Raw genomic sequence first — 12956 nt, forward strand, 5'->3', positions numbered from 1 at the left:
ACGCGTAGTATTAGTGGCAGTAGTGGTATCCCAGCTTGGGCCCAGCTTCACCGCTTTCGTCACGTCGGGCTTGGTAAGGGAAATTTCTGGCCTGGAAACACGACGCCATACAGTGCAGTGCACAGGTCTTGTGCCATCTAGGGGGTGTTAGCCCTGCTGGAAGTGAGGGTAGGTGCTTGCTCACAGAAAAAAAAAAAATGTCCGTTGGCAGGCAGTCAAAGGCTGTTTCGGAATGGTCAAGGCAACCTATCAGCCGAATTCAGCGCTTCCTGCCGCTCTGAACTACATTCTTAGCCTGCTGTAGTTGCATGCTTCGTGGTCATGGCGAAGCGCTACTTAGCCCGACGTCGTGGATTTGAACCTATCTCGTTGTGACCCCAATCATGACCCCATCAAGTGTATTGCGATGGCGAAAAATACAAAAAGCTAATGTATTTAGATGTGGGCTCACGTTCGAAAAACCCAAGTGGTCAAAATTTATCCGGAGCCGCCCACTATAGAGCATGCCTCATAACCAGATTCATTCCAAAAACATTCCAGCTCTTACTCCAAGAAACAGTGTCAAATTAAATTCGTAATTAGTAAGCTTCATTCGGGGACCCGTCGTTGTTCATTACGACATCTAGGGTCTTAACTTTGTCTCAGGTGGCTGGTCCTTACAGACGCTCTGCATGCGCACGTGTCAGAAAAAAGAAATACACGATTGACCCTTCCTTTAACCAGAGTCATATGATAACTCTGACGCCGCGGAACATCCAAAATGCGAACAATATAAGATCTAAGGATTGTCTGAATTCGGGGCACTTTCTTTACTCTCTGTAGGTTATATGTCAAACCGTGCATTTGAGCATGCTACCACGCTATGCGTCGCTTTATTGATGCATAGTCACTATAATAACGTTATCACTCTCGTGCAGCACAAGCTCTAACGATCATATCTTTTTGATCACTAATGTGGATACATATTGTCATGAGCCGTTCCCGCATGTTGAAGAAGGCGCCAGCAAGCTAGGAGATAAAGAAAACAATCAACGAAGTGTTCGTTGTTCTTCTGCCATCTTGACTGTAGCTTCTCTCTGTATACATTTTGCAAATAAGTTTTCCTTTGGCTACTCTTATTCCCGTCACACTATGTGTAACTGTACGAGGGCAAATCACAAAGTCTTTGCCCCTATTTTTTTAGCCAAATTACAGCTGTAAATGCGAAGTCAACATATCCATTCCCAGCGGTGGACCTTTCTTGGACCGGGACCTTTCTTTCTGCCGGTAGTTCTGCGGCACGGCGCTGCTGTCAGTTGTTGAAGATGGCGGTTGTGCTTGACTCGTCCACGGCGATGAGCAACGAAGTGTGACTCGTTTTCTGTGGAGCAAAGAACTAACGGCCCTTGAAATCCTCAGGGAAATGGGGCCCACGTATGGGGAAAGGTGTATCGCCTTTGAGAAGTGCGAGGTGATTGTGTTGCGAGTTTGCAAAAGGCCGTGAAGACTGACATGACAATGAGCGTTTGGGAGGCCGCGTGTGTCGCTGACTGACGACTATGTGGACGAGTTCTACCACAGGAGCATCTCAAGTTTACTTCTGCGATCGGACAAATGTCTAAACCGGTGTGGGGACTATGTGAAAAAACAGTGTAAGGTACGTAGAATAGTGAGTACATTTGCGATTACCTGTATGTACTTCATATTGGCTAATAAAAAATAGAGGCACAGACTTTCCGATTCGCCCTAGTACATGTATTACCCCGATGCAAAATTGGGCATAATCATCATCTCTATCCTTGCAATGTCACATAAACATTTCATCTTCGTAGCCTGTGGTTTAAGTTTCACTTCAAAATGTAACCCCACGATTCATGATTGCCCTTCTACTAACAAACAACAATGCTGCGCATCACCTAGCGCCCAAATGAAATTTCGGTGGACATTCTTTTATTAAAGGAAGAAGACAGGGCTTACATCGAATCACGGAATGCATACAAAAGCAAGGTGAGGTTGCGACCACTATGAAAAATGAAATTAAATGCTTCAAGTAACTTTTTACTTCGCAATCAAGAATGGGGCTTATAGATGGAGTAGCACACTGTGGTATGAAGGTTATAAACAAAAATAAGGTGCCTCAGAAAGACTGAGGCACCTTAGCTCTGTTTATTTCCCAGTACCTCTAATTGAAATGCCTCCTGTTTTTTCATTGAATGCATGAGCAGAGTTATGAACGCACAAGGTATGATCTCGCTGTGTGCGGCCATGTATATTTCCTTGTTGTTTTTATTGTTGGTGTACGTTCGGTCGTCTCTGTTTCACGGCCGTCATTGACTTCGGTAACTGTAGCCGGCTGATTAGTATTGGGCTCGTCCTCTGTCACCACTATGTGGGAACACTTATTCAAACACATTTCTTAGATGCAAGCCTGAAAAGAATAAGAAAAAGACATTTAGGCTTTCATCTATAACCTGAGCATACTTTGCTATGTTAGAGCCTCAGTACATTCTGAAAAAAAAAATCTTGCTGAATATCTGCAAAGGCATCATAGGATTTTACACATGGTACGACAGGTCATTTTTGAGCTGCAAAACACTCAAACAATAATTAATCATATAAAATTCTATTAAATAACGCCTAAATTTTTAGCCATGTAATTTCCCCCGAAATACCTAAATACCCAGATGCCTAGGTAAGTAAGTAAAATAAAGCAAGTTTGACATGTCAATGTTGAAACAAATTGTTTTATTATGTATGCGCACCTAATGCTAGATATTACGGCAGTTATTTATTTATTCTTGAAAGGCGCGACTATATAAAAGTGAGGACGCGACTATGGAAAAGCCGCATAATGTGTGAGAAACCTCAGCGTAGCGAGAATTCATATTAAACATCTAAATGAAAAAGAAATTTGTCTCACCATCTCACACTCTTGCTACTTGAGTTTGAACATTGCCGTGTACCTAGTTTATAACCAACAGCCCATTATGATGTTGAGGCAAGCAATATTTAAGTTCATCTGCAATGTCGTACTGCACCATATCAATGAGACCTTTGTGTATAGTCACTGGTCCCATGACAACCTTTATCGATGAATTCAAGGCTGTTCTCTCATATTTTCTGTTCATTCCGTGACTTTTGAGACCATAAACTTCTCTGATTTTGTGGTTTTAACATGTTGCTTTCCCCTAATTATATGATTTGTTCAAATTTGTTCAAATAACCAGTCATAACTGTTGATATTTGCGTTTACAAGCTTTTATTCCTTGCAGCTACTCGGCAGAATTCACTCAACTTTATAGAGGTTCTTAGCGTGTTCGTGCGCGTTATTTCAGGGAGTTTAGCTTTTCCGTATAATCTATTACCTTTCAAGTAACATCGGGTTACCGGAGACGTACGGAAGTAACAACGCTAGTAACGACATATTCTCATAAGTTTTCCAATCACAACATATTCGACACGTTTTTGTGTTACGTGAATGTTATCGTTTAATGATCATTTTAATGAATGGCTCAACTATCAGAGGTCAAGTTGCTGCAGGCACCCTACCGCAGCGCATAAGCCGCGATCTAAATAATGTTAAGTATGGCTAAGTAGCTTATCGAATTTTGCGAAAAAGTAACTGAACAGCGTAAGTCAATGCAATAATAGCCAGCTATGTGACCTCTCCGCTTAAACTCAGGATGGCAAGATGGCGCTACCAATTTTGCTACCACCGCCCATGCAAGCACAGAACCTGTATAATGTAGAAGTTAATCAGCAAATTGCGCAGATGGTGGTGGTGCCATGCGCCATGCGGGCGATTGCTGCGTTTCAAGGAACAGGAAGAAGTGCCAGCAGAATGCCTGTGATTGCGGTAAAGCAAGCTGGGACTGTTTAGTGAAAACAGATACAGCATATTCGTTTGAACTTTAAACATTCTAAAGAAAAGCACTTGTCAATGATAGGGTGAGGCAAAATTAAGCCGCAGGCAGCTACAATGCGCAGTGGGTCACGCAGTGTGCCAAGTCGATTTGTCTAAGGTCCATGTTCAAAACGCTGCTTGCCTTATTCCGGCATCTTAAGCGGCCAGAAAGTACCATTCCTAAAATCTCCCAGCGTGAGATTTCCTGCAGTCGCTGCATCCCAGTCCTTTTTGTACTTTTGTACTCCCTACCCTGCCCCATTTATTGTTCTTCTGTATTCCTCAAAACTCTAATCAAAAAGAAAAAGAAGGCTAACAACTAACTCTTTCTTTATACCCGCCATTTTTTTATTCTGTCCGCTGTAGTTCACGTATTCGTACCCTGACAGCGTTCGACCAAGACTAAACCAAACGGTATCAGTGCGATAGTGTACAGCACAAGTGAAAACACATTCAACAGTGTTTTCAAGTATGTTTAGATGTTTAGTATTTACCCGGGCTGAATGACTGATTATTTCGCGCACTGTGATAAATTCCGATCAAAGTTTCCGTGCGAATCGAAGCCATAGACTGCTCCGTTTGCAGCACTTACACGTTTGTCCAAGTGTTAAATGCGACGGCACTCATACTTTAGGATGTTTCCGTTATGACAAAATCTTATTGCTTTAGTACCCATGAAATAAAGTATGTCTGAGATGCCCTGCATCGCAGACAATTTCGTTCCTCTCTAGACGTGCACGTTTTAATAAGGTTGCGGTCATCTCAACGTCCATGATGCCCGACGCCGCATCACCTACGTATGTTGAAAGTTGCGGTTACGTTATGCGGACAAGTAAAAAAAATTATATCTACGCAAAAAGTGTTTTTCATTGAAAGACAATGTATACATGTTGAGCGAACCGCCTTCTGCTTTGTTTTTCACGGGTTTTATTTGCCGTGCTATCATTTTTTTCGTGGCGCGCTTTGAAATACTCGCTGCCTAAAGGCAGACCCCTTTTCGAAACAATATTGATTGATTGATTGATTGATTGATTGATTGATTGATTGATTGATTGATTGATTGATTGATTGATTGATTGATTGATTGATTGATTGATTGATTGATTGATTGATTGATTGAGCTCGCCTTCCCATAGCTAGAAGATTCTCACATTTTTGTTACTGACAAGCTGAACACGTGGTAAGAACAAAATTCGTCACAGCTTGCATGATGATTTCCGCACGGCATGCAGTCCAGTGCATCTTGTTTATACGTGGAGGGTACCATGTAAGTAACCAACTCTGGCATTGCATCGTACGAGTAGATTTCGCAAAAATAACACGTAGCTTTCCTCAACATGTATCGGAGGTATAAACAAAGGAATTGTATTGGGATATTATTATATGTCTTCCTACAGCTTAAAACATGTTAGCCCTAGTGCCAAAAAAGGCGAGGAATAATATCGATAAAAATAAAGGCTTCTCACAGTAACGTAGTCATACTGTTTTTTTTTTTCTTGTCGAAACGCAAAACCTTGCAGAATGCTTCAAATCTCACTGTCATCGCTGGGGCAGAACATGTCTCCTTGATGATACATTCCCGCATGATTTTCCGGCAACTCTTAAAGTCCGAATAGCGTGGACTTGCTGAACACTTGCCAACTACCACCAAAATTTCAATATACGCAGACGACATCTGTGTCTGGACTTCTGCAGTCACACGTCCTCAGATACGTGCACGGCTTCAAAGAGCGGCTACTTTGACAGCGAGCTACTTGTGTGAACAAGGTCTGAACATATCGCCAGAAAAATGCGCCCTAGTGGCATTTACTCGCAAACCAATGACGCCTTATGTCATCTCAATCAATGGGCGGACCATTTCCTATGTCAGAACCCACGGATTTCTTGGCGTAATTATCGACCGAGACCTCAGTTGGAGCCCGCACGTGGCCTACATGAAACGGCGCCTTACAGCAACCTCCCAGTTGTTTAAATACTTGACAGGAAAGACGTGGGGAATGTCAGTAGACGCAATGCTGAGACTCTACAGAGCTCTCTTTCTCGGTTTTTTAAGATACAGTCTACCTGTACTGAACAACACCTGCAAGACAAATATTCGTTTTCTGCAGGCCGCACAAGCTCAAGCACTCAGAGTTTGTCTTGGTTTGCCCAGATGCACGTCAACTGAGGCAACTATTGCGATTGCTCGGGACCATCCAATGCAAACTCACATCACGGTGGAAGCCCTGAGAACGCATATCAGACATTTTGCACATGCCCCCTATCACCACCTTGCAACACTACCTTCAGACAAGCACCAAGCATCATTCTCTAAAACCATCGTCAAGTACAACGACAAACTTCCCTCGGGCTTCACCGCTGCATCTAAATGATCGATACCTCCTTGGTGCCTTGTCAGCCCCACAGTCCATCTCAGCGTACCAGGAATCAGGAAAAAGTCTGAGCTGTCGTTGCCTGTACTGAAACAACTGTCTCTGCTTCTTCTGCACGAGAGGTACGCGGACAGTGCACATATTTATACTGATGGTTCCACAAACATCCAGTGTCCGTCCGGTGCTGTGGTCGTCCCAGCAAGAGGTAATACCATCAGCTTTAGGACTGACCACCCAACGACATCTACATCTGCGGAACTAGCTGCTCTTCGCGCTGCACTTTGTTTCGTCAATCGGGAACCACCTCGACAATGGTCGATTTTCAGTGACTCAAAGGCAGCCCTACAATCTGTGCTATCAGCTCTGCGTTGTGGGCCATTCGAGCAGCTCGTGCTCGATATTAGATGCCTACTCCATACATCACATGAGAAAGGACATCACGTGACGTTTCAGTGGCTGCCAAGTCACTGCGGCGTCATAGGAAATGAAGACGCCGATAAAGCCGCTCGGACAGCTCTTGAAGACGCACAGGAAGAGGCCATACCACTTTCACGGTCCGACGCAGCCAGCAGACTTCAAGTGCTTCCACGGGAGATCACGCTCTCTCTATGATGCACACCAATCAGCCAGACCAACCGAGGCAATCATCAACACGACCTGCCCTCATTGATGCATCTCTGTATGCCAACTGGACTCCGCCGAAGTGAGGCCACCCTGCTTTATCGCTTATGGCTAGGGGTGGCCTTCACGAAATCCTACTCGTTTCGCATTGGAATGGCCGACAACGCTCTCTGCAATGCCTGTCTTTGCGAGGAGACGCTGGAACACATTCTGTGCGACTGTCCTGAATATAATGTTCAGAGACAGTCCATGGCGTCCGTTCTAGCGCACCTGGACAATATACCATTGTCAGTTGCAACCATTTTCATATATCGCCGACAGAAGACATCGCAGCTGAAGGCGACGAAGGGACTACTTCGGTTTATGAAGGATACGGGCTTGGACAAGGCGCTGTGGCAGTGATGTCGCGTACCGCGCAAGAGTGACAGACTGTAACTGACGATGTGTTTGCTCTGTTATGTGGTCTCTCTCTCTCTCCTCCCATCTTTCATCCCCCCGATCCCGCTCCCATTTGTAGGGTAGCAAACCGGTTAGGCTAAATTGGTTAACCTCCCTGCCTTCCTTCTCCACTTTTTCCTTCCTTCCTTAAATTCGGAGAATACTTGAGAAAATGCAGCGACGAAAATGAATAAATTTCATAGATGTGGTACTCGTCAGTATATGTGGTGCAATTATCTGCTCAATGTAACACATACAAATCAAGAGCCGCAACATTGCATAAAATCGTTTAAGGGCCGCACATTTTTTATCAATTTTGATCAGGTGGGTACGGGCGTGACCCTTACTCGATTACATACGGTATATCGGCTATACTTCATATAGCCGCCCATTCATAGCGAATGACCGATATACAAGGCAACCTGCCATGGAGGCGCGGGGACTGAAACGTTTTTTTCCGCAGCGCGAGGTCACTGGTTAGAATCGCGGTCACGACTCCCGCATTTCAACGAGGGTAAAATGCAAAAACAAGAAAAAAAAAGAACGCTCGCATATATGATGTAGCTGCACAGTACAGAACACAAGGTAGTCACAATTCACCCGAAGACCTCCAGTGCAGTGTCTCATAGCTCTTAATTTGCTCTTGGAACGGTATACTTAACGACCCTGAAAATAAGTAATTCATTCATGAGACGTAAATTTGAAACAAGGGACCTGTCACCATCTGACTTTAAAAAGCAAGCGAAATTTTATTGTTACAAAAACTGATAGATTTGATTTGGTGCTCGTTGATTCAATCATTCCTTTATTTCAGCGTGTTATAGCAAGACAAGGCAGCAAATGTCTGGCAAGGTAAAGAAATTCGTAACAAGGAAGTAAGAGCGAAAAGCAGTGTATATTGCGTTTTGAGAATGCAATATCACTAAAATATCTACTTCAAAACTTCATAATCTGCGGGGCGAGTGTTTTCGACGTTAACTGGTGTTTCTCAACACATATGGAATGTAAGGAAGCTGAAAAATTCGCTTTTATTTTGCTAATTTATTACGTAACACGGATTTACTTGTAAATATTATATGAATATCACCACGTCATACAACTGATTTATTACCATGAACGCGCGCTTAATGAAATGAAAGCTAACACAGCGGGCGGCAGGGATTCGATCTTTCATATGAAAAAAAAAAACGCACTTATATCGTGTATGCGTTTCTTACAATTAAATTTAGTCGAGAGTCCGCGCACTCTATGGACCTGTTGCGGTAGCTCAGTGCCAATGGTGTAGTGCTTCTGAGCACGAGGTCGCGGGTTCGATCGCGGCTGCAGGGGCTGCATTTAGACGGCGGCGAAATGCAAGAACGCTCGTGTGCCTAGATTCAGGCGCGAATTAAAAATTCAAACCGTCAAAATGAATCCGGAGTTACCGACTACAACGCGCTTCATGATCATATCGTGGTTTTGGAACTTAAACCGCCAGGATTTACAGTAAAATTATTTAGTGCTCTGATATGTTAACTTTTCTTTTCGTGTTTGCTTTTCGCGCTGTTTCGTTGTCCTATTCTTCTATATATACCGAAGGAATAAAGTGCGAGAGAAATTACTGGGCACTTTGCTTTCAGCGACTTCTGTGGTCACCCCCGTTCTCCTTTCCTCCTCCTCGCCACCTCCTCCTATACAAGGAAAAAAATTGCGAGGACATCTAAGCATCTCTCATGATTTGTCGATGCGAAAGCATTAATATGCAATTGAATGGCGCTGAGCGGTCTTTCGACTTTTGCGCAGCGAGTAATGTATCATAGCGGTACGCGCTGCCCGAGCCAGCATGCAGCATGAGCCAGTGGTGCCAATGCCGCATGCCACCGACGCGGCGACGTCCATCGGGCGTCGATTCGCGGCAGTGCCTTCTCTCCTCGCGCAACGCCTGGCGTGTTGTCATGGCAGCGGATGTTCCCTTTCGCCCGCTCTGCCAATGCCTCCTAGATAGCACTAGGCCTGTGCACGTCGACCCTACACTGCCCGACTGCCATAGAACCTAGTTGGGATGCTCCCGGGTAAGCCGCGGTGATTTGGACGTCATCGCGTTCATCACCCCGGGCTTGACAGTGAAAATGTTGGTCCAAGTAGCATGACTTCACAAAGCAGAGTGCACAGACCTGCTACATAGGAGGCGTTTGCTCTACTCCGTCGAGGAGCACTGGTGCTGACAGCGATAGCGAGGGTGACGTGGCGACGCGGCGATGCCCTCTCCCCTCACACAACACCTGCCGCGCCAAAGCAGCACAAGGTGTTGCCTTTCGCCCGCTCTGCTCTGTCGAAGCGCGCTCATGACGTGGCGTCGCAGCCAATGGGAATTTAGCTGTCATTTCGCTAACTGCAAAAACAGCCGTGTACCGTGCATCATGTGCACGTTAAAGAACCCCAAGTGGTTGAAATTAATCATCAGTCCCACACTAAGGCGTGCCTTATTATCCCGTCGTCGTTTTGGCACGTAAAACCGCAGCATTAAATGAACTAATTTGGTTGACCCTTACTTTTTTGACTAAACACCCAGGTGAGCTGATCATGGAGATGGTCTAATCTATGATGCAAAGTTATTTACTTGCGACTATATTGCCACTAATGAGGCCCGCATGGTCAGTTTTACTTTGCAAATACTTATCGCTTCTTCTGGAGGTCGCCGAAACCGCCTTCCAGACTCTATTTCCTCGCACGAGCCCTAATTTCAAGCTAACTCGCTCAATTTTCCGAAAGTGGGCCGTATGGTGGCTTAGCCTCAGTATGACTATATTTAAGGTGGTGCACCCTTTACAGGGATATAGCGTAATGTTAATTTTTATTATATTGACTCTAATCATGTCTGCAACGTTAATTTTATTTACTGCGCGACTGATTCTTACTTCTCATGGCATCAGAACCTACATTTTGATACGTTTTGTGACTCACCACGGCGCTTTGGAGACGCGACAGTGCCATTTCCTTCTGGAAGTGGTAACGAGATCACGGGATCCCAGATATGCTTAGTCCGTGTGAAGTAAGCTATGGAGACCTTGTCTTCACAAAGTGTCACGGTGTACCACATCACTGCAGATTATTGCTTACATATTGAAGATATTAGCACATTATTGATGAATTAAGTCTCATTCATAACATGAAGATCAACAGAGCGTTTCTGGTACAGTGCAATGCTTCGATGTTTGCCAGAGACAATGAAATAAGGGTTTGGTCTTACATGACTACATGTCTTATTTAGCTTAAGATACATGTTGAAAAAGTGTGATGAGCAGGGCCTATGTAGCTCATGATGCGTCCATCTTTCCTAGGGTACATTGCCCCACCTGCTGTGGTATAAAGTCTGGGCCATATACATATGCTTTTAACCGATGTTTTACAATATACACAAGGACGAAGAGTGTGACATTAAGGACATTAACTTTGGAGGGAATCCTTTAAGTGACATGTTTTTATTCAAGAGCAATGCATTCAATTTTTTTGTTTAAGTGTGAAATGCTAAGTGTATTTCTGTTGCTTTCACAATCCTGTACAGTTTAAAACATGCGCGTGCGGCAATACGATGCACGAGACCGAAACTACGATCTGCAGACGCTTCTTTTACGCGGCATAAAAAGCGTTGACAACGCATGGAAGAGAGAGAGAGAGGGTAAACTTTATTCAACATGGCACCCTATTCGAGGCCTAGTGATGGAGCCTTTTCAAGGTGTCTATTTATTATTATTATTTTAGTGCAAACCGCAGAAATTCGTGAACTCAGTAGTTGAATAATAACTTTGCTTGCCCGTTGAACCATACTTTCCTAGAAATGCATTCTTGACTGGAGGCCGACAGCTGATATACTTCGGTGCTAGTGTCGTGTGTGATACAAATTGCGAAATTGTGCTTTGTAAGTAAGAAAACCATGTTTAAGAAATCACAGGCCGTCAGCGACGCCATAATTGTATTTTCCTTCTCGCACTTCAGGACTATCGAACCTTTTTGACAGGAACGACACTACAGTGGAGTACACTTCCTCGGCTCCGAAAAAAAAGGAGCAAGCTTTCTAGGATGACAACAGCAATGATAACTGCCGCTGCTACTTTAAGGAGCAAATGGTTTTGCAATGACATACCCCTTCAAATACCTGCTAATCTGAAATTCTAGAAGCATATACAGATCTCTTGCCAGATCAAGTTGTCAACTACACCTTCTTAAATTTAATAACTTTATAACAACTTAAACTAAAGACATAACAGTTCAGTTTACTGCTTTGCGTCATCCTGTAGTCCTAAATCTTTGCAATCTGCATGAACGAACTAGCTTTTTCGGCCCCAAGTACACATTTGAATAATAGTTAGCGTCATAAAATATTGTCATTAAGTACAGTTGAAACTCAATTCAACGAAGTGATGACCACGCTCGAATTATTTCGTTAAATCTGGAAGTTCGTAAAATCAAAAAAGCAATTTTTCGGTCCTTCGATATCTAAAACTGTAACGTGGCGACACGCAAAGTGAATCGCGGCATTGTATTGGGCGCTAATCCAGCCATTTTGCGATAATGATGGGGCGAGCGACGACATTTGGAAAGCTGTGGACATTTGGAAAGCTGTATAGAGCGGGAATGACGTGAACGTCAAGAAAAGCAAAAGTTATGAAAAGTCTGTAAACGAACCGAGATTTTTTTGAGCAAGGGAGGCGATAGCGGGATGAGACGATGTGAAGCTGTACCTTGAGTTGCTTCCATGTTTCGCCACGGAGCATATTGGGAACCACGGTCTATAAGGTCAGCTGCAGTCGTACATGCCATCACCGAAAATATGCAAAAGAAATCAGTGACTCAGTTCACTCAGTCTCTATTGAATTCATGGTATATAAAGGCTTTCTCTTGTTGAACATGCTTAGCTTGCTCTGTTGTGAGTAGTACGGTGTGCGATCCTTAAAATGAAGTGACCTAGCTGTATAGCGAAGTATTTTGGAAATCCCAAGCACTTCGTTATAAAGGCATTTTACCGTACAAATTGACTGCAATGTGAAAAGGATAACCTTACCTTAAAAGGGAGCACAGGCCACACACGTTCAGAAAATTGAGAGAAAAGGGATTACACATCAAGGTGGCTGTGTACGTCCCTCCAGCTTGGCAAAAAGTAACAAGTAGCGAACGAGTCCTACCCGCAAGCTGCAGTCTTGGTTTCCACAGCAGTTCTAGGTCACCGCAACAGTTGCTCCACGGACACTTCCTCCCATCTATATCCGCAATTCGAGTGCGTGCAGCATAGCAGTTTCTTCAAAGCTATGTCCATGGTCCCAGTGAATCATGGCACTCAAGGAAATACACTATAAATGCGAGAGCAACGAGTGATGACACAGGCGCGTCACACCGCGGCAGTAACTGCATGTCAGTGCTGCCATCTTCCAAACGCAGTTTTCACCAAACTTCGATATGAAAAATGTCCTAGATTTCTCTACATTAGTGCAAAACGTGTTTGTGAATCAGTTCGTGAGTGATTTGTACAAATATAAACATTAGCTTTGTACTATGAAAATACACTACACAACTATTATGGTAAATTTATTTTTGAGGTTATCTTAAATGATGTTGAAGTCACCGCACTCAAGCTGTCACAGTGGAAGTTATGCTAAAAAGAATGC

Source organism: Dermacentor andersoni, chromosome 10 (assembly GCF_023375885.2).
Source record: "Dermacentor andersoni chromosome 10, qqDerAnde1_hic_scaffold, whole genome shotgun sequence".
NCBI classification, from domain to species: Eukaryota; Metazoa; Arthropoda; class Arachnida; order Ixodida; family Ixodidae; genus Dermacentor; species Dermacentor andersoni.